The sequence below is a fragment of the Coturnix japonica genome, chromosome 8 (genome assembly GCF_054131305.1).
Source record: "Coturnix japonica strain WE chromosome 8, WE-NBRP24, whole genome shotgun sequence".
Lineage (NCBI taxonomy): Eukaryota > Metazoa > Chordata > Aves > Galliformes > Phasianidae > Coturnix > Coturnix japonica.
Genome location: NC_140670.1, coordinates 22,699,024 through 22,726,679, shown reverse-complemented (window position 1 = coordinate 22,726,679; position 27,656 = coordinate 22,699,024). Strand labels below are relative to the sequence as shown.

The 27,656-nt window shown below is 42.3% G+C and overlaps 1 protein-coding gene across 12 annotated transcripts in view; it reads left to right on the top strand.

The window, feature by feature from the left end:
• SH3PXD2A (SH3 and PX domains 2A) overlaps positions 1–27,656 on the top strand; it is a 214,801-nt gene that overhangs the window by 161,287 nt on the left and 25,858 nt on the right. The gene's annotated exons all lie outside the window — the stretch shown is intronic.

Here is a 27,656-nt window from a genome sequence, read left to right as displayed (position 1 = left end):
CTCTGAACTGTTCTGGCAAGGAAATAATATTTTAGTTTCTCCATGAACAGGACTCCAAACATGCACTCTAACTCTCCCCTGGGTTAGGGATACCACAGGAATGACTTCAATACTTTGAATTCTTGTCCCTTCAACTGAAACTGGAAATGGCATGTAATGGAACAAGCTGAAGTTTTCTGAAGCCTAAGCTTTTTAAGCTTGCAACCTGGTTTCAATGAGGAATCTGTTTAGTGTGGGCAAGCATGTCTAGAATGTGTGGTTATAACTTCTAAGAACATGGGGATACACTTTTTAAAGAACATAAGATCATTTGGGTTATGTATGTGGGTGGCAATTCACCTTACTGTACGGTTGTACTGTCTTCAAAAGTGTTGTGAAACTAGAGCTGTGGTTGTACAAGTTAAGCCTGTTCTTCTCCTGTACCCAGAAAGCAGCGATGAAGTAAGGTGTTGAATATGGCACTGTGACAGGGACAGTGTCAGCAATGAACTTCTGCCATGCGTAACTCCTCAGTTTTGTTTTCCAGAGTTGGAGAAACCTTAGGTTGGTTCTATTGCACAGTTTTGTTTGGGAAGAAACACTGTGGTTTTACTGGCCAGATGGCCCTTACACAGTGATATTCAGAAGCAGTTTCCAAATGACGATGCCCGTTCCATGTCCTACTGAAGGTTTTCTTCTGAATGCTTCTAGGGCCTGAGCTAATTATCATCTCCCTGTTTGCCTCCAAACTGTGCATCCCCCTAGAAGGAATTACACCATTCTTTCCAAGGTTGATGTATAAGGTAGAAGCAGGGAAGAAATAAAAACCTTCCAGTGTATCATATATTGAATTCTTACCTGATTATTATCAATTAGGTTGACTTAACATTAAGTGTTGAGTTTACCATGCAGAGTTATTCGGTGCCACATAAGCAATGGGATTTGAGGCATCTTGCAGTAAGACCTATTTGATAGAGTTGTATGAAGTTGTCTTCATTACTGAGCCAATGGAAGCTATGACTTGGACATCATTTCAAGTAGAAACTTCTGTTTGATATTAGGACTTTAAAAGCAAGGTCAGTGTAGCATGTGTGGTGAATAAATCCTGAAACCTTTCATCTCTGTTCTGAAGCCCATGGGTCACTGTAACCTGACTGTTGCTGTGATTGCCATGGAAGCAAATCTTGCTGGACTGGAAGAAGTCTGTAGGATTTCAGTGCTTCAGAACAAATTACTCAGTCATGTACCAACTCTCCATCTCTGAAATGTATTTTCTGGGGGGAAAAAAAGAAAAAGAAAAGAAAAATCTTGGCTTAATGAAAGTTGTCACTCAGACCTTCCTCTGAATTCTAATTGCATGAGTGGATGGTGTGCTGATACTATCATTTCCTTAAACTCAACTGGGGAGGCAAAAACTGTATGTAGCAATGGTCTCAAATGCATCAAGACTGAAGCGAAGGTTTACATTCTCTCCAGCTGGTGTCTGGGAGCAGGCTGCAGATGCAGGGCTGTGTCTGACGGGTTTGTTTAAATGTGCTGTGTAGCCAACCTGCACCGGCCAGCTCTATCTAAACATCTCTGTGCAGCTTCAGGATAGCAATGTAAATAACTGACTCGAGTGTTGTCTGTCAAGTGCATTTGCTTCTCTTACACCTTAACTAGAAAAGCCTTGAGGGATGATCTGAAGATATGTATTTTTGCTGCAGCAGTGAAATGTGACTTTAAAGCAGGAATCTGATGCAGATTTCTTTGAGGTAGAAGGGGGAGGGACTCGGCTCGAGCAGCTCCCTCCTTGCCAAGTTCTGTGTGGATGTGGCTTGAAACGGTCAAATTATAAACTGTAGCAGCAGTGTTTGCAATGGAAAACCTGACAGACAGGGAAGCATAAGCACATTCCGAGCACCTCTGCTGCTTGGCTGTGTGGTGGGATGGGGCTTTTCCCTCACGGCCCCTGTGAGCTGCTTCTGTGATAGGAGAATAGAGGGATGGCTCTTCAGTGGGGTTGAGCGGAATGTAGCTGTTTCCTTTGCAATTACATAACTGCAGATGGATTTCCAATATGATGTTACTACACGTCAAACAAAGCTATTGCAGCTAGTATAGCTTCCTCAGGAATTAGAAGGCCTCTGCTTGTTAGGGTGCCCTGGCTTTGGGGTCCGCAGTGTCAGATCTCTCTTCATGCTTTCTCCTTTGTACGTGATAGGAGCATGGCACTGTGTGCAATGGTAGCAAATGTTTCCGAGCATTAGATTTTTTTTGCAGAAGTTGGCCAAAGTCCAGTGGAGTTCAATTTATTCTAACAGGTAAGGGATACTTCGGCCATTTCCTAGGCTCCTAATGTTGATGGAGCTCTACACCAAATCATAAACACAATTACTGTATTTACTTATGAAGCGTCAATAGTTGAACATCTCCCAGTTGGAAGTGTTGCCAGATGCTGCATACTTAATTGCCAGCATCGTGCTTTATTTCAGGTGCAGTTGTGCATTCTGGCTTTCCCTGGAAATGTGAGTTTTTCTTACAAAGCATTTCAAGGGAGCATCGTCCAGCAGACGTGACTCATATCTTAATTCCTATTTGTACGTCTAGCCCTGACCTGCTCTTTGCTCTGAGAAAACTATCTCTTTGCATTTCCATTTCTTCCCAGTGTGGCTGTGTATTTGAATTGCAAACCTTGAAAGAAACCATGGTTGTGATTCAAACAGTAAATACTGCCTCGTATAGCAGGCCATCCTTGAGCTGTGCCTGGAATTTTAGGAGAAGAAACAAACACTTAGGTCAAATACTTCTCCTCTAACGCTGGTGACTTCATCCAAGAAGACAGGTTTAGGTAAGCAGCCAATGCTAAATACTTAGAGCAGCCTGTGTGACTGCTCTTGTGTGCAGCAGTGTTCGTCATTTTCTAATGAATGGAGCTGAATTTAAGAATTTAAGGAATGATCATCCCAAATTCTTTCTTTTTTTTTTTTTTTTTTTGAAAAGTAAGAGCTGTCCTCAGGCTGCAACAGTGACACCCAGCATCCTATTCTGAGCTCACTGCTGCCTTACTGTGTTCCCTGCCTTTCTGCAGGGAGCCCTGCAGTGAAGGATACTTGATCTACATATGAATCAGTTCCTGTCTTGCAGTGGTTTTCTGCCCAGCAAATGTACTAAGGCAGTGTATGTACTAAGACAGACAAACACAGGCCGTTTAAGGAGGCAGGGTGGGTGATGAGGAATGTTTGGCTAGAAGTTACTGGAAAGTTGTTTAATATCCTAAGAAACAGTCTTTGTAGAAGTTTTTCCTCCAAACAAGGACAATACTGGCAAAGCATAGATGCTTTTCTCCTTCAGATACTTGCAGTTCCATGGCTGGAGAAAGGCTTCTCCATGTTGGCAGAGTTTCAGAGCCCTCTGTGTTAAGGGTAGCGATGCTCGATGGTGAGCACATGCCTGTCTCGATTGCAGCTGTGTCTTTGACTGTGTCTTCAGGCTTTTTGGAGTTGGTGATCAAGGCTGGTTGTTCTCATGTTTTGTTTTGCAGCAGTATAAGCAAAGCAAATTCTGCTGGTGTGTCTGGTGGGATTTATTTTAAGCTTTAGCTGTCTGGAAGCTGGCGTCTGTGGAGGGAGCTGGGATGCCTTGTTTTAAACTAGTCAATGGAAAAGGGGTCACTGGGGTCAACGGAGTATTGGTAGGATGAACTGGGACATTTAAACTAATCCAGGCTCTGTGCTGACTCCAGATGAAGCCCGAGACAAGCCTAGAGCAGAGATAGAAGTGGATGGGATGATTTACTGTAGCCAAGTCATCACTGGATATCAGTCCTTTTTGGGAACAGAGTGACTGACCAACCCTGCGAAACAGGCACCTCTCTATTCCAGTGGCCTGTTTGCAAAATATTGAATGGATGGAGAGAACTCAACACTCACACCAGAAACAGCCAGGTCAGCAGGAGATGAGGAGGAGCCCTTCTTTCTTTGCTCTTGCCCCTGGGACCCCAAGGGTGGGGTGACACTGTCTAATGACTTTAGCAGCTGTACTAAGCTGGAAGCAGCCCTTGACAGCCTACCCTGACATCTGGTGATTCTGTTTTGTAAGCATATTCTAATCTACATTTTGTTGCCTTCATTTTATTTTATTTATTTGTATTGCCTAAGCTAGTTGGATTTTTAAATTTGTCTCTGCAAGGGTAAGTAAGTGGTGTCTGCTTTCCTTTTCTGACTGTTAAACTGCTAGTCAGAGGATCCTGATGTGGCTGAAGCCCTTATTCAGGCTTTGAGAGTTTAGCTTGGATTCTGTATTCACCAAGAAAGCATGCAGCAGTGTTTGTGATGCAGTTGCTGCAGAGCTGTGGTTTGAGGCTGCCCTGTACATGTGCTTTGATAAGTTATTTGAGGCTAATGTATCTAAACCGGCCTATTGCTTGAGCAAAACAGTACCAACATCTCAGCTGAGGTTGCTGTATAAAATTCTTAAATTATGAATGTGTTGTAATATTCATGCTGCTATCTTGCGGTGTCTAAAAACTTTTCTTCTGCTCTACTTAGTAACTTACATGGCAAGCATTGTGTGTTTCTGTGTTCAGGACTTGGAAGGGAATTCACCAAGCTGGAACCAAAGCAGGGCTGTTAAAGCTCTGGTTTCATAGGTATCTTCCCTCACTGTGGAAAATGAGATTTTCCTCCATTGCTGCCTCTGAAGTGCCTGTGTCTCTGTGGCTCTGCAAAGGAATTGAGTGGGCTTCTGCTTTTCTGCTCAAATTAATCAAACTAATCAATGTTAACTAGTAGTACTGCTTCCTCAGGTCTGTCATAGAAACTTCTGATGTTGTGAGGGGTTAATGACTGTTTTCCAGGCACTGCTACCCTATTTCATTTTTCCTGTAGAGAGAAACAGTTATGATCAACATGAGGTGTCATGAGGTTGTACTACTATAAAGCATCTCCTCTTGAATTGAGCTTCACATCCCATCTGTGTAGAATTTTGCTTTCAAACTGTCTTTTCTGGTACTTCTCTCCTGATGGAGACACACCAAAAAAATGAACTTTCAATCTGAAATCAGCCTTGTGGCATTTGTTTTCCTGAAATGCCTTGGGCTTTATTTTCATGTTTTTGTCCAGTTCCCATTGCTTCTCTTAACCCTGGGCAACAGGCATTCTGGCAGGGCTGACTTAGTTATGCATTTTTTTTCTTCTTTACATAGTCATCTTAAGTCCAACCACTTCAACTTCTGTGTTCATTTGCCTTTTCTTTAGCTGATGTCATGTCTCTGTGGGACAGTTCTCTTCTGATCCCACACCACCCCCAAATTTCTTTCAGTTAAAGGAAGGGTTATTGCTGCAAATAGGAAGTCTTCAGATTTATTAAATATGCATCTACTGATTTGGGGTTTTCCCCTCTGCTGTCTTCTAAGCATCCTGTTGAAGTAAGTGGGTTCCCTTTTAAACTTCCATCCATTTAACTAGATGGAGAACAAAATACTACTGGTTTTGAGTTCCGTATTTATCTCATTTCTCCAGAGAGTGGATTTCCCCTATTTGAAAAACCAGCAGTGCAGCCCCACTTGCAGGGGTATAGCCTTCATGCAGCCAGGCTTAAAAGCGATCCCGCAAGGTTGCCAGGTCAGTGAACGCTCTTCTTGTTCCCATGCAATTTTGAGGGTAGTTTGAAGGGAAGGGGGAAGTCAGCGTCAGCCCTTACAAAGACTGTTCTTGTCTGCAGCTGCTCTGACTTCCCTGTATTCCAGGGGATGAGTTCTTTAAGACACTATCTAGGAGCAAAGAGGGAACATGTATGTCTGGACTTCACATTTGGTAGGTGTGTGTGTGAAATATATGTCAGCACTTCTAAAGCTGCCCTGTTGATCTAGTTGTTCTGGGAGAAGATGGGAAATGATTACTGAAACCGTAGACTTGATATTTTATTTCTTTACAAAGGCAATTTAGCTTTGGAGGAACTGAGCGTTGTCTCTAAGTGTGGAGAAGCCAATACCAAAAGCAAAACTACCTTTCAGTCTGCTGTAGAACACAGCCAGGAACTGCTGAGCAGCAGACTCTCTCACAGAGCTCTGAAAACTTCAATTCTGAAATTTCCAGCTGCTTACAGATTCACTCCTTTTTCCCTTCTCGTCTAATCCTGCTGCACTGAGCCTTTATACTCAGGCAGAATAGTTAAAGCTGTTCTGTTTCCACTGCATACCCTGTTTGGAGCCCAGGATGGCAGGCTGAGAAGGAAAAAATTTTACACATCATCCCTCGTTGGAGCCTTTATTCATTACCTCCTCTGTTTGTGCAGTCGCTGCCAGTTTTGGGACCCTGAAACCTGCCCCAGGAAAACGTTTCCAAGGAAAATCTGCTTTTCGTATTAGGATACATACACTTTCTAATGATTGGGTTTCCTATATCAGCCAAATAGGTCACAGGCACAGCGTTGCTGCAAGGAATTACCTGGGGCCAAGAAGATGCAGGGCTGCTATGGAGATAGTCTCATAAGTCCCATAGTTGCCTTGTGGTCTTAAAAATATGCATGTGTATGTATATGTTAAGAAAACAACGTATATATATTTATGTTTCAGGTCTCTGTAACATCAGAGTTTCTTAAGAATGCAAGTCACAGGGAGATAGCTTTAAATAAGTCCCCAGAACACTTAACTTAATGCATAGTGACTGACGTCTTCTGCCCTTTGCTCTAGTTAATCAAGAGAGCAATTATACACAAAGGCTTTGGCTCTTGTGGTGACTTTCAAGCCTGTTTTTTTTTCCAAAGTAAGCAAAAGACTGATAGTGCATTTTTATTGTGTCAGATGAGGACGAGATTAATAGAGGATGGAGTAGATTTTTTTTTTCCCCCAAGCTGCACAGCAAATAAGCAGTTCTAATAATACTTTGGCAGTAAAATGGAAGCTGTAATCATTAGCAGACCCGTTTCGGTTACAACCAGTAACATAACTCCTTACTTTTGGTTTTCATGTTAAAAAGAGTTCAGCTTCCCCGCAGACCAATTTTTTGTCCATCTTCAGATTAAGCAAAATCTATAAAAGTAATTGCCTTGCTTTGGAGTTTCGTAATGCAATCAGATTTAGGGGGGTGGCTTGAAAGAGGGGCATATGTCTTCCCTTCTGCCCCTCAGGCAAGGACATCAGACTTTCCAGCATTCTTGATGGAGACTAATTATTTTTTTGGTAGAAAGATGTTGGCTCATGGCTGGATTAACTGAAGTAGTTCTGGAAGACGCAGGGGATGAGAGGGGCTCTCTGGGATCTCTGTTTTACTGGCTGGCTTCTCTTTACTATTTTTATTGGCAGGTTTGTTTTTTTGTATCTTGATACTGTGTGACTTCATCTGAAAGTTTCACATGCAATGGGACATCACTTTATTATTTCAAATGAAACTGAACTGCAGTTATATTGGCAACATAGTTGAACTTCAACTTGGTAATAATGCCAAGTATTTTCCAGACTGTACTTGAATCCACTTCTGTTTCTCCCCACAATGCAAACGTGTGCTGGAGAGACCCAGTCTCTTGCTCTTGAAAGTTGTTTCAATTCTGTTTGCAGAATCACCTCCTGCTGCTCTTTTCCTCTTGTGTTGTGTGTGCACACACCCTTTCTGGTAAGCAGCACATGGGATGGGCTTTAATGAAAGCATATTTTGCAGCAGCTGGTGGGGCAAGGCAGTGCTGGATGCACTCATGCTACAGACCTAACCTTGCTCCTGTATGACACAGCTGCCACGTGTTTGCTTAAGAATCCTGGGCTGGTTTGGTGCATGGATCAAAGAGAAAATAAGCTGCTGTGTTTTCTTGATTAGCAGAAACTTGACTAGCTGGCCTAACACTGGCAGGCACGTGCACTGTCTGACGAGTGTAAGCAAACACCTTCATGAATTGATGCTTGGGTCTTGAGGCATTGTGCTGGCTCTGGAATGATGAACATAAGTGCAGATGAAATCTGTCCTCCTTAAAGGACAGTGCATCTTAAGAATTCTAGCGGAATACAGAACAAAATACAAAGTTGGAATAGCAAGTACCGGTGTACTGAAACACTGTGTCGACAGAGTGATGGTGGCAGCAGGGTGAGTCTCCATGCAGAAGTGAGACTGGGTCTGGAACAGCATTTAATATCAAATCTGAATCATGTGCCTTAACTTTGGTTAGTTCCTATGTAGCATTTTAATCTTCTATGTGGCCTTTTGCATCATCTGTATGTTCTGGGAAGCTTTTGTCTTAGCTGAGCATACCTGCAGATTCAGGATGGATGAAAATGAACTGTCATTGACCACTTGAAACCCTAGGTTCAAACTCATGGCCATCTTCTTCAGTGCCCTATAAGTCACTTTGAAGTCTGTGTTTGAGTATATGCAGGGTGAAGACTGCATGAACTGACTTGAAAGAGTGAAGGTGAAGTTCTTTCTTTTAGAGGCAGAAATTATCTGTCTGAAAACAGAATCAGAAACTTGAGAGGCAGTTTGATTGATCTTTTTTTTTTTGTCTAAAATTTTTGCCCTTACCAAGAAGGAAACTATGCAGAAGAACCAAAATTACAGGATGGCTGCACGTTCAAGATGTTATTGCAAATGATTCTTCTTTCGTATAGACCTTTCTTAACCAAAACCTCTTTGAACAAAAGTAGAATGACCAGAAATGGTCACTTCTGTCACTGGGAAATTGGGATAACTGAGCTTTACAGAAGATGCTATTTGCTCTTCCTGAGCACAGCAAGTAGAGCTGGTTCCTGAACCAGCTACAAATTAAATTATAAACTTAGTCATTCCAGACATCTTTGGTGTATTTTAGGAGCAGACTATGCATTTCCTTGGCTTTTAGCCTATTAATTTTAAAATAAGAAATGAGCGTCTGGATGTTGGTATGTGAGCCCTTACACTGAGCTGAGAACTGGGAAGTTAAGCCCGTCTTTCTGAAAAGTATCAAGGTTTGAGAATTAGCCACATGAAAGGGTGTGGGTTTTTCCATCGTGTTCCAAAGATTCTCCCTTGCAAACAATCGTAAGTAGAAACCACCACCCAGTAACGAGGTGGTGGTCTTCAGAATGTGCATGTGGGAATTTGGAGACAGGACAGTCCTGGGGATGGTTGGTGAGTTGCTTACTGTCACTGGTTTAAATTTGGTTCATGTTAATAGGAACTTTGGTGGTATTTGAAAGAAGGTGATACTGGTTTCAGGGAAATTTCCATCACAGATGAGATGTGTACCCTTTGTAGTGCTGTAATAGAGGCCGTCATTGAGGCCTCCTTGCGTCTTGCACTTGAGTGGCACAAGGGCCTTTTTTCCTGTTATTACGCTTGGAGACAAAGTGCCTGGTCATGCATATGTGTGTTTTAAGGGCAGTGCAACATCAGAAATAGAAATAGTCACTGGACCAGACCTATCCACATCTCTAAGTGAAGGCTATGGGCTTCCAGGTGAGCTGCTCTTGCTTCTGTAAATGTACATCAGGTCTTTGAATCTGTAATGCTGGCTGCTTCAGCTGTCTAACTAGTAATTCTTTTGCTGTATCCCCAGATCATATCAATCTTCCTTTTTTATTTATTTCTTCTTTGCCTCTTGTTTAACCAGACTCATGAGTAGCCAGACTGGCCCCAAGCGAATTTGGTAGAAAATTTGGTAGTAATTTAGTGAGCACAGGAGGGAAGGCCTGAAGCAAGTATAGCTGAGTGTGGATGGGGATTAGTGACTTCTTGTTCCTTTTCTTCTTCATCTTTTGCAGGAAAAACTTTATGGTTAATGCTTTTTGATCCTTTTTGAACAGCAAAAAGCCTCTGTTAATTTTCTCCTGTCAAGATGTTTTGATCTGAGGAAAATGTAATGCAGTGCATTCCTCATTTAGGAAAACAGAAATCCCATGTTTCAGCAAGACTGATGTTTTACCTTAGTCAACCTTACAGTATGATGATGCTGAGGCCTTTTTCTGTGGCACTCCAAGCTGTGCCTTCATCAGGTTTTTGTGGATGGACCAAAATTGCACTTATAAGGTAGAGCTCTAAAGTCAGACTATCCGTTGGTACTTAACATTTTTCTTGCAAGCAAGCTGGAAGGGAAGAGCTTAGAAAGCTGTAGCTGAGCACTAAGCTAGACTGGTAAATGCCATCTCTTAAGAAAGCAGATTTCACAACTATAGTTATTCAACTGGAACCATGATGGAGTTTGGAACTGTTTATCTTTGATTTCTGAAGCAGAACAGTAACTCTTACAGGGAGAAAGATGACTTGTAAAGGCTGGAAACAGCAAATTTCTGTAAAAGTTCTGTAAAAGCGGGTAATCATCTTAATAAATACAGCTGCTTTTATTTCTGTGGTGCGTACTCTACAACGTATCTGTAGCCTCAGCAATGTCCAGTCTTGTAACAGGATCACTTGTCTTTGGGGACTAGCATATCTTTGGGAACAACTTTCTGCTTTGACTTTCTTCTGAGGTTTTTAAAGTGGGATAGAAAGGAGTGATTCATTCCATAAACTATACTGTAAATTCAACAAGGTTGATGAGCAGTGTGTGGCCACTGTCTCTGGAAATGTGCATTCTTTACCTTATGGAAGGTAACCTTATGGAAGGTGGAAGACCTTTAAAATTGCTCAGATGTATTTCTTATGTACCCTTTTCTAGTTAGTTTTTGCCACCCCTGCTCTACAGTAACTATGCTGACTTTTCCTGTGGGGATCACAGTGGAGTCTTTTAACTCGTTTTTTCACCCAACTTTCTCTGCCTTTGTTGCTGCTTTACATTCTGAGAAGTCAACGTTGAGGTTGATCAAGATTTGCAAAATGGTCATATGGTGTGAATAACAGCATTGCGCAAGTCAACAAGTAGTTTCTGATCATCCCAGTTCTCATCACTGGGTACCCAACTAAGGTTGGTATTTGTGTGCTTGTTTCCACTAGACCAGGTTTTCCCAAACTCCATCTACTTAGCCCTGAACACTTCTAGGTATGTGACAAGCTTCTGTTCCTTTGCTGGATGTGTACAGCATCATAATCTTCCCTGAAGTGAGAGAGCTGTGCCTCCTGTCACCAACTTGTGACAGGCTATTGCATTGGAATGGCACATGGGACCACAAGCTGCGTGATTCAAAACCAGTGGGCATAGGACTGGCTTTGTTCAGTGACAGCTCATGAAATTCATAATGCAGCAGTAGCCTGGAAGCTTCTGAGTGTGTAGGAGGTTGACTGCCGTTACGCAGCTCTCCTGTTTTGTTTCTCTGCTATCTGGGGCTGGAGGACTTGGAAGTGGATACTGGCAGAAACAGAGCTTTTTCACAAGACTCTTACTTGGAGAACTGAAGTCACGTTGTGAAGTCTAAATCTGTAGTGGAATTTGTTGGTGTTGATTTAAGAGGCCTCAGAATGGTGCCAAAAGTGCTTTTTTAAAAATAAAATTGCAAGGTGTTGACTAGTCAAGAAATGTTGAGACACTGGTGGAGCTTTTGAGCAAGTGCTTTCAATTTGTATTTGGATGTTTGTCTGTCCTCTTCTGCTTCGCTGGTATCTTGTTGGTGGAATTTTGCCCAGAAACATTTAGAAATCACCATCTGAAAGATAGTGCAAGGCTGTTGGGGCAGAGGACTTCAGGGTGTGATCGAATATGGGCTGAAGAACAGGCAGCAGTGAGAACTTGCCATTTCTGCTTGAAACTGGTTTCTGAATAGGTGGCAGACACTCTGGAAAATCCAAGTGGAGTTTCTTATGGAAATCAGAAGTTGGCTTGGGGTGGAATATGAGGCCAGTACTCAGCCTCCCCTTATACACATGGAGTTTTGCAGGCTTGTCACTGCCATTTTTTTCCCAACAGTTCTCTTCTCTGCAGTGGAAGGTACTTGGTGGGCAGCAGTACAATCAGTGTTCGCTTTGATTTGCGTTGCATTTTGTAGTACATCTTGCTGAAGATTCTCACTCTTTTATTAGCTTTCTCTAGTGTTCACAGGAATAAGTTGTTAATGTCACGCGGCTCCTGAACTGCGCTTCAGCAGATACACATGGGTTCAAGATGAGGGAATAGGTTTCCAATCCAGACTTTCCCAAAATAGGAGGAATGCGAGTTGTGTTCTGTCTAGCATTTTTATTTTGGATAGGAGGCTTTTGGTTAATGTCAGTCCTGGAGGAGGGGAAAGCTGTCAAACGCTCCAGAATCCCAAATGCTCTTTGTATACTGGCTACAGCCAAAGACAGTCAAGTGTTGGGTTTTTGTTGAGATTAGTGAGTGGCTTCTTAATCATATGACAACAGCATCAGGCTTTCCTGCTAAAAAACAAACAACAAAAAAGAGTAAGCAAAAACTAGCAAGTTTTAGTAGGAATGTACACAAATGTCAGGAAGCTGACTTGTGACTGCCTTTCTGCTTCTCCCTGAATTCCTACCAAAAGCTTGACTTTCCCTTGAAATTCAAGGCATACATCAATGTTCTTTCCCACTGCATCTGTCTTTCTTTGATTTTGAAAGGTTTATGCTACTTTAGCCCATGGTTGTCTATTGTGAACATACCATCGTGGATTCACTGCCTGCTTGTGGAGCATGGCAAACTCCCTTCCCTGTGCACTTTGTCCTGCAGGTTGATTGAACAGCCTGATGCTGTTTGTGCAGGACGAGCTGACTTGCAGATGTGGTCCCACTGTTGCAAAGGGAAGTAGCTGTGACCTGAAGTGTGATTTTCCTCATGGATGGGAGCTTAATATTAAGTGGTTTCACTTACTGTGGCACATATCCAAGCCATTGTGGAAGACTTGGGCACTTTTACTGATGGCTTTGGCATGAGAGAATGAAATTCTTGGAGTTCAGAACTCTTCAGGAGCAAAAAAATCCAACAAAACAAAACAAAAAAAGCACAACAGTAACAAAACACCCTGATCTGAGATGGGAGTTTCCTGTAGTTCAGATGTCCAGCATTCTGAAAACAAAATAGAGCTGTTTCTCCTTGTGTCCATGTGATACCTCTCTATGCCTCGAAAGCCTGAATGTTTGACATGAAGGATTCTGGCTGCTGAAATGTCCCTTATAAGACAAGTGTATAATCACTTTTCAAAGCTTCCCTGAAGAGAGTGAGTAGCTGCAGGCAGGTAGGCAGACCTCTTTGCTGCAGTGATTGAGCAGAGGTTCAGCTGCAGAGCTTCAGTCCACTCTCGGCAAGGAAAGCTCAAGTAACCGTTTCCCATCTCCAGCCTTGAGGGGCCATAGTTATGCTGTTGGGCTACATAGCCAGGGAAAACCAAGATCCTAATGGAAAACTTCTTGGAAGACTTAAGCTGCTCCTGCACATCTGTCCTCCTTTGGAAAAGGTATTATGTGTTGAAGTTATGAAATATTATAGGAGAGGAAAGAGCTCTCTGCTCTCCAAAGATCCAAGAGCATCTAAGTGAATGTACATGGTTCAGCAGTGAATTGAAGGCTTGGAGAGCCAAAAACTGTACTCTCCATTTACGCAGAGAACAGAAGTGTGACCGTGCCAAAGACAGTTAAGTTGATACCTACTGGCCAGGAGTTGATATCTCTGCCCAACTTCATCTAATTTCACATTAATGTGAAAAACAAAGATTTTCACAGACCCTGTGCTACTGGCCTCACATACTGAAGTGACACATGAAGATGTGATAAGGTTCTGTTTGATTCAGCATTTACCTCTCTGTAGCCCAGGTTTCTGTGCAGTTCCAGTTTGTTATTGTAAATGCTATGCACCCATTTGGAATCCTCTTCTGTTCATATTTAAAACTTGATTGTATTGTTAAAGCAATGAGAACGTCTTCATGGTGAGGGTTTTTGTACTGACTATTTTTGCTTTGATGTGCTTGCCAAACATCTGTGTGCTTTCTATATATTTTTCCCCTTGCCTTCAGGAAAAAAAAAGGCTGGTTACGTTTATTTGTGGATGAAATACTTTGCTAGGAATGGTTGTAAATCTGAAGGGCTGAAAATTGTCAAGTGAACTCATAGACAATAGTAACAGAGAATAAAGAATTAAGCCTGGTATGCAATCTGGAAAATAATTAAAATCTTCAGGTTTTTTTTCCTTGCTGGCATAGGGATATCTAGAAATTGGAAATCCAGCAATGCTTCTGATTTGGGAACTCTAAATCTTTGCAAAATGTGAATGCTGGGGTGAGACTACTGGGGGTCGGGCGGGGGGGGGGCTTGAAAGTGTTGGAGTCCTTGTTGGCCAGGCTGTGCTGCATGGGCAAGAGCTCACTGCGGATGGACATGTCTGCTGTCTTTCTAAGTCTTCTGGTGCCCCACCAAAGTATCTCTGATTTAGATGAGCAGTCATTTTACTGGTACTTGCTGATGTACTGTTGAATTTGTGTACTGCTAAATCTACGGGGGGTGGCGGCTGGGGTAACAAGAAAATAACACTGTGTATAAACCCAAAAGAAAGCCTGGTACAGTTGGTTTGGGTTTGATGCACCTAAACTCCAGTTCAGCATGGGTTTTTTGTTGTTGTTGTTGTTTTTTATGCTATTTATTTTTTTAACTTTCTTGATGTCCAGGTTATAAAGTAGCTGCAGAAGTGCTGATGTTTAAAGAAATGGCTAATGAAGAGCTTTGTGTTTCACTTTCCTGATTTATTTCTTTCGTGAGGTGGTAGCATCACTGTAAGGGCAGTATCTAATATATTTTTTTCTAATATTAAAAACAACCTGAGAAACATGGCTGTGTGCAGCCCTGTGTTTCTATGTGATCCAGAATCTCCAGAGGAAGAGCTTGAAGGGGCAATGGCTTGATTTTTAGAGGTGCATGAATGAAGCTGGACTTTACAAGTAAAAGTCCCATATACAGTCATGTTGTGAGTTGGCCTCAGGACACAAAGGTGACACTGATGACCAAGAGCTGCCTTTGCTTGCAGCTGGCTTTCAGGAAGCCCAGCCTCTTACTGAGCACTTCGTTATGATTCAAAGTACGGATGTTTTTGGCAAGTTTTCCTTGTTGGACTTCAGATGCTGAGAGAGAATATAAACTCTTTTGGGGCTTTTCACAACACTCATTCCCAAGAATCCCCATCTGCCAGCTTGGGGAGTTGCTGGAAGTTCTGTATCAGTTCTACAGAGATAATCATCAGTGGTGTCTGCAGAGGTGCTCAACAGCTTTTGGCTCAGCAAAGGAATGTGCCCTTAACATAGCCAGGGTGCCCCAGATGTACTTGTTGTATCGGTATAGAAAAGAGCTGTTGAATCTGCTGCAAGGCTCTCTAGCCACGCTTGTGTTTGGCTTGGACACTGTCATCCCATGCTTGGAGCTGGAGTGTGTGTTGGCAGCAGGGAATCGTTGTCACAGAGTAATTCTGAGCACAGAGGAGTCAAGCTAAAGTTCATTTTGTTCTCTCTTCAAACTTACAGCAGGCTCAAGTGGGCAGAGGGTGCTTTAGCTGCTTTTCTTTCTTTGTTTTATTTTTAATTAATAACTCCTCTCTATAGTAAGTCTTTTGCTATATGTGAATTAAACCTTGTGCTCCGGTGACTTGATCCTGGTTAGAGATAGGTGTCTTGCTTGCAAAATAAGTCTCTGTGTCAATACAATTTAAAATGGTGTAGCTATAGGCATAAAAATAATAGTGTTGGATCACACTTAGACATGTACATAACAGAGAGAACTGCTTTTAAAGAATAAATTAAAAATCATTCAGGTAATAAAGTAGCAATGCTTCCTGAAAGCTAAAAAGCAAGAATAGTCTGAAGACTCAGATGCAGCTTGTGTAGCTGTGAGACACATATGCTGAGGTTTGACAGCAGTGACAGAAGGCAGGGCTTTTGGGTGCCCTGCCTTCTCTCACTTCCGTTGCTCCTTGCTACCTTTGCTTAGATGAAATGTTGGTTATCATATCTAGTTGCAGTAGTGGTTTTAAGCAGCAAATGAGAGAGCCCCTGAGCTCCAACCTGAAACCTGATCTTATCCTAAGGTGTTTTATAGGCAGGAAAGTCATGTTTTGGGTTTCTTTAACAATAAATCTTTAGACTAGCAATATTGGTGCATGGCTTGTTTTTATTTGTGTTGTTGTGTTTTTGGTTTGCTTTGTTTTTTTTTAGCTTCTCCTCTTTTTCCCCAGTTGCAAATCTTTACCTGGCTTTTTCTATTGCCAGCTTAACAATACCTGTGTCTGTTGCAAATCCTGGTTGAGTTTGGAGAGCAAGCATGTGCAGGACTCTTCCTCTGTAGGACTGAGATCTTTGTAGCTAATTTCCAGGACCTCATCTGGAGAAGCTGTTTTGCTTCCATGGCTTTGTTGTGGAATTGGAAAACTGAGCTGTGAATAAATAAGCATAGATCATCCAAAGGGCCTGAGTTGTGCATCTAATTAGGACATGTGGTCTGGGGACATTTTACTTTCTTGCTATATACCTTTACTGAACAGGATAGCAGAGCTGCTTGGATAATTCAGGTCAAAATCAAACACATCCTACTTTCATAAATAAACTACAGTGTGAACCTTGTTAGAGCTCTAAAAATAGAGGTGAAAATGGCATGAAATGTGTAGCTCCATTCCTTTGTGGTGATGGGCAGTAACTGCTGGCAAGCAGTAGAGAAAACAGGCCAGGAGCAGAGAGATTGCTTCTGCTTAAAGATAGTCAGCTCACTGACTTGCGTGTAACAGGCTGCCCAGGAAAAAGTCAAAACTAGTAAGAAAGTGTGAATGTGATTAGTTAATGGTGTTGTTTATTGTGTTTTCTATGGAGAGCAAGGAAGAAAGAGGAGGATATCTGCATCTCCTGGTGGAAAAGACAGGGAAAGACAGCACCTGGAAATAAGCCATAGCCATGGTGACATCTTTAAGTCACATCAGCAAATGTCATACAGAGCTCTGAATTTTAATAAGAATGATCTTCTCCATAGAGAGCAGGACTTAAAGAAACAAATGTGAGCAGAGTTGACTAAATGCTTCTTGGAGCAGTAAGGTGACAAGGTTCTCTTGAGATCCCTTCCTTCTGTCACATATCATTTGTTGCATCCAAATAGAAGCAAATCAATTTGCTAGTCAACCTAAAGGGTACAAACAGCTCAGTTGCTCTTGCTGGAGGTGCCCTGTTGCTTAACTTCAATTTTATTGCAGTGAACTTTAGTTTACCCCTCCAAATGCTCACATCGTTACTAAATGGGATGTTTTGACATAAATTTTTAGGGTATGTAAGTTTTTGTTAAACTGTGGCATTCCAGCATCATAATTAGTATGGCAACTAACAGACCTACCCAAAGACTTATTTACTATCCAGACTGGTTTACATTGCCAGAGCCATGCCTCTGTGATCTGTGTTTTTTATGGCAGTGCCTAAGGCCCAGCTGAGATCAGGGTCCTGTTGTGCTAGACATTTAGGCCTTGTCTCCAGAGAATGGTTGTCTACAGAAGTGTTAGACAAAGGGAACACTGTTCAAATTTGGATGGTGGGGGAGGGGAAGGGAAGTAAGTGAGACTTTGGGGAGGGAAAATCTTCCCCCTTCAAAAGAATTGGTTTGGTTCTCAATTCTTGTGCAGAGAGCTCCCCAGAAGTAGTCCGGCTTCCAGTAGCAAGGCAGTCTTCTTTGTCCTAATGGGATACTGCTTCTCAAAGGCTTCCCAAAATACATCAGATGCCACTCAGATTTAAGCCCAAACCAACTAAACTTGGGCTTGGTGTACTCCATCAGTATTTGGATGTGTCCATGGTGCCCCTGCCTTCTAGGCAGCTGTTAGTCGGAGTTAAAAACACCTCAAGATCTGCAGAAAGTGAGATCCTGAAAAGCAGAGATCTGCAGCATGCCAGAATTTCAGTTTTCTATGATGTTGGCATTGGAGTGATTCCAGAGAAGTAGTTGCCTAAGCAAAGAAAGTGTGATGCACTGGCAGCAGGGTGTCCAGGCAGTCTAGCGTGTCCTCTTTTGGTAGCATTGGTCTGAGGAGAGGGAAAGACTTCATGTTGCAGGCACTCACAGGGTAAGCTTAAGTGGCTGCCTGTTGAAAAGATAAACTCTGTGCCTCTGTCATCCAGCTAACAGGTTTAGGTAATGCCTTACTGTGCTGCTTATTTATTTTAAGTGGTTCGGTATTGTGTAATGCATGTGTATTCCTAGTAGAGGGTCTGCAAATCTCTGCTTTTCACCCAGGGACAGCATTACTCCTACCCTTATTTCACGGCTGATCTGTTCTTAATGGAAAGGAATAAGCCTCACAGTGTTTTATTTGTCTTGTTTCAGCTCTGTGAAATGCATGGAGATTGACAGTTTTTCTGTATCTCGCTCCATTAGTTTGCCTAGCTGACCCTTACTTAGTATCAGATCCCTTCAGTTATTACTGCCAGCAAATGTGTTTTGTTTGATTAAGCTTGAAGAGACAGGTAGGAGGGTCAGAGTATGAGAATATTTAAATATTGGAATATTTTATTGGAAATATTTTCTGTGGCATAGGAATTCTTTTCTGTAGAGACAGAAGATGAGCATCTTATCAGAAGTTTGTCTCAGCAGCTTCTGTGTATTCACCTTCTCTTCTTACACTGCTGATGCACCTTTTTGTTTGAGCTAATGGAACCAGAAACCCCACTAACTCCTGTTTGGTTTTCAATTCTGCATGGGTAAGCTCAGGTTTCCCCTTCCTAAAGGTGAATGTCCTCTTCTGTTTCCACCTGCATAGTCTGTTCCCATAGCATGGATCTTCATATCACAGTTGAAGGTAAAAGGTGAATCTTTCCTTGTTTCCTCCACCCCCCACACCCCCACCTCTATTTTTTTTTTCCTTTCGGTTTTCCTTTAGTAGCTCAAAATGGGTCAGTCCAGCTGAGCAAAACATAGTAACGTGCCTATACGTCTCTAAAGTTCCGAGAAGTTTGGAAAAAAACTTCTGAAAATACTGCAGTGGGTTTGTAATCTCTTCTGAGGAGTGTGGGTGATACTACTTGCCGTGTATGTCCTTGTCCAATGCAATGCAGCTCATTAATTGGCAGCCCGCTAGCTCAGAGAGCTCTGTAGCCTGTTGTTCATCACTCTGGTGCTCATTTCCAAGGCTGTCATTTCCTGCTGCCCTGTGCAGGCAGCTATTTGAGGCTCAGCTCCCAGGTTCACTGCAGTAACATGGCTTTGAATGGAGCTCAGGAGAAAAGCGATGAAATGGTGTCCGAGCGGAGCATTCAGCTTCTTACATCAGTATTTGTGATAATGTACCATCTGGGCTACGGTCTTGCCAGATCTAATAAACAGAGCTGGACACAAGCAGTATTTGGAAAGCAGAGCTTCAAGGAACAACTGGGATATGGAAATGGCCATTTCTGAGGTGGCTGAGTGCTGTGCAGTGCTGCTCTGCACACTCAGCTGGGCACCAGGAGACCCGAGTGTCTGCCTTTCTTTAGCAGGAGGAGCTTTATGGCTCAGAAGGATTCCATAGAGCTGTTTGAAAAAGGCAGTGTCTTTAGCTAGGTAGCTCAGCTGTGCTTCGGACTGAGCCAATATCACTGCCTGCTTTATCTCCTGACTTCTGCTGGATATAGTATGGTCTTTGTTCCTTGCTTCAAGCTCTTGTCCAGTGCTGCTGGATTCTGCCTTGAGGTTACTGAAGTCTGTCTCAAGGTGGCTGTTGTGTTTTAGACTGAAATATGGGATTGCTATGTGACCCTAGCACCTGGAGTGCTGTTTTGTACTCTGCTAGGAGCACTCCTTGTCCACGGAGCCTCTTTTTCCTGAATCGGTGTGGCTTTGAGGATTTCCCAGTAACCAAATGACATCGCATTCTCTGAAGACTTCAGAGAAAGAAATTAAAAGGAAAACAGCTTGTCAGTCTGTGTGGGATGTGAATACTGGCTATTTTCTGCTGCCTGTTAAGGCTGTCGCCTATCTGCTGGGTCTGGGGGTCTGTAACTTTTTAAACCACTAGGAAGTAATTTGTAATCTTTGGACAGGATTACTGTGAGGCCCATTTGAAAGCTTATTCATGTTTTCCTAGAGAAAGCTTGGACACAAAATATGTTTGCTTTAAGATTAAGTCCTGTGAAGGTAAAGGAAATTACATGTGAGTTTGACTATTGCACCCTGTTGGCTGACCACGGAAAACACAACCCCACAACTGGTAATGAGAGAGTTTCCATTGGTTCCTGGGGCTGAGATGCTCCTATGGGGTGGAAAGTCATCTGTTTGCGTGCTTTCACTGTAACCCTTAGCTCTGGGAAATTTGCTGCAGGCATAACTTTTCTGAAGGCAGTGGGCTGCTCTTTTGCTGCCATGGAGAGACAACCTGGATCTGCATGTTCTGCATTGTTTGCCTCAATCTTTCTCTATCCACACCTCAACAAACCCACTTGGAGCTGGAAATTCTTTAAGTTGCTGATGGCTACAGACATGGAGTCCATGATCAGTTTGGCAGGTTCACTGAACCCTTGCTCAGATCTATAAAGTAGATGTAAATGTTGAAATGATTTGCTGCTGGAGAGGAGATGGCTGAACAGGCCTTGAGTAGGGAAAGGGAAGACTTATTGCTTGGTTTCCCTACTTGGTCTGGATCTTCCTAACAGTAAAAGCACTAAATAGATAAAGAACAGAAGCCCTGTTGGAAGTAGAGATGAAAGTCTGTGGGCTGTAATCAAGGAAAGTGGCCCATGAATGACCTGAATGATCAGAGAAACTGTACTGGAAGAGATGGGCTGCAGTTGGCATCCTCACTGGTCAACTTCTGAGAGCTTATGTAACAAGAGAGGAAGGCACTGTACAGGTACCACATGATGCCTGTACAGGCCCCACACACAGCTTTTTGTACTGACTATAAAGTCAGTGTGCTCTCCAGCAATCTTACCTTATGGTTACTACAATCAAAGATTTCTTTGCTGAGGAGAACATGTAGATCTCTCACTTTACAAGGGAAAGAAGACCGAGGGAAAGAAAGAAAAAAACTGATCTGTATTGCAATCAGACTTGAGTGCCAGGCAGGAAATCCTGTTTCCAAGACAATTAGATGAAAAAAGGAAAATCTGAAGTATTTTCTGGAATACGTACATTGATTCTGCAGGTCACTTAACAAGATCAGGATGGCCAACATACCAGTGCAAGTCAGTAGCCTTCTGAAAGCTGTTTGGCAATGGTGGATCTTGTTTTGCTCAGTTACTTAGCAATGCTTGGCATTCACTGGCTGACAGCTGCAGCCAGGCTGCCTATGCAGTACAGTATGCCCACCAAAAGATAGCTTTGTTCCTTGTTGTGATAGATAGTTCCACTGCATAAAGCGCTCCTCTCTTAGCTCCTTTTGTTTCTGTATTGAACCAAGGCTGTGAACCACAAACTGCTTGGCTTATGTGGAATACGCTGTAGACAGTTTCACCATGATGTGTTTGTGAAACTAAGAAAAGCAAGAAGAGAAAGGTTGAGAGAGAAATTTATTTTCAGAAGGCATTAGTATACTTGAAACTCGAAATAGCTTTTTCTTTTTGCAACTTGCAACCTCCTGCCTTTTTCATTGCTCCATTCTCCTTCAGCCTCAGTAGCCTGTGATGCTGGCCAATGTTTGGGCAAAGCCAGTGGTGCTTTCTTCAGCTTCTCTCTTGGGAGCCCAGGGTACCTGATAATTTGGGGAAAGCTGGTCACATAGAGCTTGGTGGGACTTTGCCTGCGATTTGTAGACAATTTCCAAGACTTTTGCATAGTTGTTAATGTAATAGTGTATTTGTTTCCTTGCTTTAACGATACGAGTGGTGTAATTTGTACTGGATTATACAATGGCCTCGTGGATGTTCGTGCCAATTTTTGAGAACGTGTTTGGCAGATTCCTTCATTCCAGCTGTGTCAATACATGAGCTTGAGGTCTTTTTCTTTTCTTAAAACAAACAAAAAATAAAGAAAACAGGGAGGGGAAGCCCTTAGGTATCTATTGAGCCATCGCAAATAGCTGCAGATCCAGCACATGGGGAGATTAACATTATGAGAATACTAAGATAAACTGTGCATTTTACACTTACGTGTATGTGCATAAATTCACTATTATAATAAGAGATAAGTATGTAAGTATTTTTCTGAAAGTGTAGCTCTGGAAGACTTACCACCTACTAGTACATAAGAATTGAACAAATACAGTAATGTGGTATTTCCTCGTTGTCTAATACTCCGAATATCCATCGTCTCCACTAGTGATGTAACCCATAAAGTATTAGAGCTGATTTGTATATTATCCAGTTTTTGCTTTTCCCATGATTTTTTCCCATGTTCTAAACATTTCTGCTTATTCCAGAAGTACAAGAAAATGTAGTTCCAGTCCCAATAGTAGACTAGAATGATACTTGTTTGAATGCAGAGGTCAGGGTGTGAATTTCTACATATGTTTGTGCATATAATGCAATGTGAAAGCAATCCAGGCAAGCTAGATGCTTAAGCCAGAATCTGAGATTCACTTGGGGGCTCTCAACTGAGCACTTATGTACACACCTAGTCAGCTCAGATACTCTTGGTCCAGGAAAAACTTGTGTGGCAGCAGTAATTAAGATATTTTATTCACATGTGGTGCATCCTCTATGCCAGCTAGCTCTGCAGCCAAAGGAACTGAGTATAGCAGCAAGGGGGAGAGGTACTAAAGGCACAGCTGAAGATCTTCCATCTGCCAACCTCATGTAATTGGTAGTAGGGGAGGAGGAAGATGATTAACTGGAAGGATGGGAATAGCAAGTCTGTAACCACATGAACTGGAAGCAACTAGTTACCTTAACAGGTAGTTACTGCAATGAAAAAAACTATTTCAGTTATAACACCACACAATCTTTGGGATTTGTTTCTGATTTCTCTGAATTCAGTAATAACTAAAGCAGTGCAAGGAATTCAGTTCCCTGTGCTGCTTCTTAGCCCTAAATATGAGCTTGAGTATTTTCTTTGAGAAGAGAGGGAAAATGCTCACATTCCTTAAAAAAAAGAAAAAAAGAAAAAAGAAAAAAAAATGAAGCAGTAGTACTAGAGTTTCTAGACTACTAGAGTTATTTGTAGTTCTCCATTCAGCTTTTAGTGGTCTGATAGAAAAACTGTTTCATGGTTCATATAGAAATTGTAATTCCCCTGGCAGCTGACAGGTTTTCTCCTATGCTGGATTACCAGAGGAGGAACTGCAGGCCAAGATACCTTTCTCTTTTCTCTCACATGAGAAATCTAGCAGCTCAGCTGCCCAGCCAGAGCAATGTGAGGTTCTTGGGATATTTCCTCAGCAAATATGAAAACCTCTTAGAGAGGAGTAATAATATAGACTATAGCATGTTTGTTTTTTTGTTTACTTCCAAAGTTGTACCTGGAGGTCAACCGCAGTAGTTGCAAGCAAGACTGGAACCCTTATACTCTTGACTTGTATGCTTTTGCAGACATCTAGGGTTACAGTGCTTTTCATAATGAGGCTTCCATTTTGAAGTGGGTTTGCCCCTGGGAATGCATAGATTCTGTGCTGCTGGGATGTAGCTCTAGGACTTGAGTCAGTTGGAGGGATTGTGACACACAGTTGAGCTGAAATCCTAACATGTGGCTCAGTCTGGTTTGGTATGGCACATAAAAGGCTGTGGATCTGTGCTCTGAATCTTCATTATGTTCCAGTGGGATGTCTGGCACAAGTACATCTTTCTTCCTTTAGCGTATCCTTTGTTTGAGCCCTGCTTCCATCTTTAAAGGGAGGTAAGCCTTGCTTATGGCTGAATGGTGGCTGCAGTGAAATCTGTGGTGCATGCAGGCAGAGAAACCCTGTGTTTGAAGATGAAAGCTGCCTTTAATATTTCACTGACTTTAATAATTCACCCAGAGATGACAGCCTCAGTCTGCTGTGCAGTGACTCACATATGGACCTCTATACCCTACACCACAGTAAGGACCACGTGAGGAAGGCCTCTTGTGTGTATGCCCATATATAACAGAAAGGTGCTTCTTTGTGAATCACTAGCATGTAAAATGCTCTGAAATCAGGCACTGGCCTTATTTCATGTGATTTCAGTGCTGTCAACCAGGTACTTTTGCCAAATGTGTGGGAATAAGCAGGCCTGTGCAGAGAGAAGAGCCAGCATGTGCAGTGGTAATATCTAACAGTATATGGACACTGCAGTGAAACTGTAGGAAGTGGGTGTGAGAATACATTTACTGCAGAAAATCCCTCATGCAAAATGCTACTTCTGATGTCTGTCTTCTGTGTGTTCTTTGGAGGTCTGTCCAAAGCAATTATAGCTGGCTTCTCTATGTGTCTCAAATATACATGCACTGTGTGGGAAATAAGAGCTCTAGAGGGGAGGAAGAAGCAAGTGCCTGCATCTGTACAGCAATACTTGCACCTGAGCTGTTCTTTAAAGAGGCAGATAGCAACTCTGAATGAAAATAGTAAGATGTTGGTGTGAAAACGCCTGTGTGCCATATTTGAAGAGGCCTGATGGCATCTAGTACTGCTTTGCAGGACAACTCAAGTTGTTGGAACTGTCTTTTGAGATTTCTTGATCTAAGGCAAAAGGACTTAAAAGGTAGCAGCTCTCTGAAGCACAAAGAGCGCATGTCAGATGTGCCAGACTGCTGCTTGAGTGTGGTTTTTCCAAGGCTCTTGAGAGGTGGAGTGTTACTTAAGTGTTTGTTTAGAAGAATGCGTTGTCCACTCATGCAGGAGAGATTCCTATTCCCTTTTTACAGCATTGCTACCCTTGTTTACTTTGGTTAATCTAAAAGTTGACAGTAAAAATCTACAGAGAACTTAATGGTTGAGAGGAGAACTAGAGACCAGTATTCAGCAAGAGCACACTATCTTTTTAATAAAGATTTTTGTGGCTCCTCACAAGCTACTTTTGTTCAAGCCCTGAATTTTCCTGTCTGTGTGGAGAAACAGACAGTATGGAAGCAAAGATGGATGAGGGTCAACATAAGCAAAACTTTCACAAAATATGGTCCTTTAACTGTTTTCTAGTGGTTTCCCATATGGCTGGTTGGTGATGACCCTTGCTTCCTTAACTCTACGTCTTTGAAGGCTTTTTGGAGAGAGAACTAGCAATATAATTAAAAGCAAGTTTATGATTTTTAGAGTGTTTTTTGGGGGGTCATTTATTCTTAAACGTCACTAATCTGTTTCACAGTCACCGTTAATAGTGTGTAGGGCAAGTAGAACCTTTCATCTCTTAATAGCTGATGTAGATCCATACCAAAATCCGAATTATCAGAAACTAGATGGACCCCATGAGCACTGAGGTATCTTGGCTATTGCAGTGAAGGATGCTGACATATGCCAACCAATCAGCCAACTCATACAGGGAGAATGTTGCATGCTTACCTTAGAAATTCATATTCATGGATTAATATTTAGGCAGTTTTCAGTAATGCAGCAAAACTTAAGCTGAGCTTGGTTCCCTGGCTGCAGTCCTCTATGTGCCTCCTCTGGGACTGAAACTCCCTTTGAATCCTTACCAGGGCTGAGGGCTGGGTAATGATCTCCATCTAGACATCCGTGCCACATCAGCTTTTGAGCTGCGTTTTGATGTCTGAAAGTCAGAGGCATCTGTAAGGGTTAACTTGAGCTACAAGTCACTGCCTAATTTTTACAGATGGTGTGAGTGCAAGAGCGAACCTCAGACTGGCTTGGCAGCGCACACAGATAACTTTACATAATTCCATGCAGATGTTGCTGTAGAATGGTTTTAATAATGAATTGTGAAGTTGAGCTAAACTCCAGCACAGAGAGAAAACTCAAAATAAATGCAATGTTTTGTTCTGTTTCAAAAGTAAATTTTCTAACGGCGTTTCTGCAGTACTGTGATGGTTTTGGAAAGATGGCAGGGGAGGGATGAGCAGTAGTAGGCTTATTTTAGTCCTGACTTTCTGCAAACAAAGGCCAATCTGGTGAAGTTGCCTGTAGACCAGGAGCTCTGTAAATTTACCAATAAGTAGGTGGTGCTGGTGGGGCCGAATGGCAACTGCCATCATATATTTGATGGATTGGTAGTGCAGTGTAAGCTACGGCATTAGCAGTTGGGCAGATTTGCTTTATGCAAGTTGTGGGTCTCATGCACAAGCTGCATTGTGACACTCACCTGCCCTTCAGCCACTTTCTTCTAGTAGTCTCTTAGTTCTTGCCCTATGCTGGTTATTTCCTTTCAGTAAAGGGAATGGCTTAGATGTGCCATCATAATTCAGATTTCTTACCTTGTAAAGTATGAGCTACTTCAGCAATGCCGCCTTGGCCACTCTAAAACTCCACATTTTTCTTGTGAGCATCCATTTGGACTTTTCTTCTTTTTGTGCTTAGTTGCCAGCATGTACTAAACAGTGTTTGCTATCCCTGTTGATACATTACTGGTGAAATGAGGAACAAACCATGAAGATGCATTTTTGAAAGTGTCTGGCCGATTCCAAGTGTTTGCTGCCTGTGGCCTTCATGGCAGGAGACTCCACCTCCTGCTGAGGAGGAATAACTAAATTTAAACTTTCCAACCATGAGCTTTGTGAAGCAAAGTTTCCAACCCTCTGCTGGGCCAGAAAATGGAAAGCCGTGTCTGAGCTTGGAGGGTAAATAAATAGAGCAACCTAGCAGCTGTGCTGTGGCAAGTGAGAGGGTTTGTTCCTTGGGGCACGTTTCCCTGCAGCAGGCTCCAGGAATGAGAATGAGGAATTCTAACTCATGTCTTCCAGTAGAATCTTCCCTAACAAATTTCAGTACGAATATGGGAGGAGCAGATTTGCAGAAGGGCTGCATGGCCACCACGTGAGTCTGTGATTTGTCAGAAATTCATTAAGTTTGTGCCCCATCTATTTCCAAACCAGTCCAGCTTGTCTCTGTCTTAGCTCATCACAGGCAGGTTCAGGCTCCTGTGAAATTTCTTAGTTTTTATGATGGCCTTTAAAGTATGTAAACTGTTTTGAAGCGCTTGTGCAGAAATAACTGCTTTCTCATAGCCCTTTGAGGAGGCTCTGAAACTGGTGTTGAACAACAGCTTGTCCTATTCTGACAAATCAGCTTGCATATCTGGGGAAATATTAAAGAAAGTAAAGCACTTCCATTGTCTTCTTCACTTTTTATTGTCCTGTATCTTAGCCCTGTCCTTACCTGACAGGAGCAGAATGTAGTTCTGCTTAGAACTGAGAGCCATGCTTTGTTGGGTGAGCAGCTCTACGCTGAACTTAACACAAGAGTCTATAACTTAATGTAGCCAAGGAAGAAAAGAGGCAAGGATAGTTATGACAGGGATGCGCTTAACTGAAAGTTGGTTGACTAAGATTGTAGGTGAACCATCCATAGCTGTGATCTTAACGCTGTCTTAGTAGAGTTCATTGCCGTTCATGTTTTCGTAAGCAGTGATGGAAACATGGAGGTTCAGATGTTGAGGCAAATAGCTTGTGCTTACAGCCTGAAGTCGTGTTTCAGTTGTGTTTTTCTCCTCATTTCTATTCTGTTCAGTACTTCCTGGGGTGTTAAATTCTGGTCATGATTGTTGAATAACAGCCACGGTGACAAGTGCACTAGAAGCACGTATATCCTAGCCTGAAATCTGTGCCCTTCTGTTACTTTCTAACTCCTATTTTTAGTTTTATTTTGGTGATGCACTATATCAGCATTTGTGCTACCTCCTTCGTTTTCCCTGTGCTGAGGATGTGTTTCAATTCTGTAGATGTACACACTGCAAAAACTTTGAGAGACTGAACTGGGTAACTAAAATCAGAGTTGTCGTGGATTGATTTCAGAATTCTTAAAAGAAACTGTTCCTTTACAACTTATTTCTTAATTTTTGTGACCTGCTTGTGTTCTCATCTGGCACAGTGAGAGTGTCTGATTGAAACAGC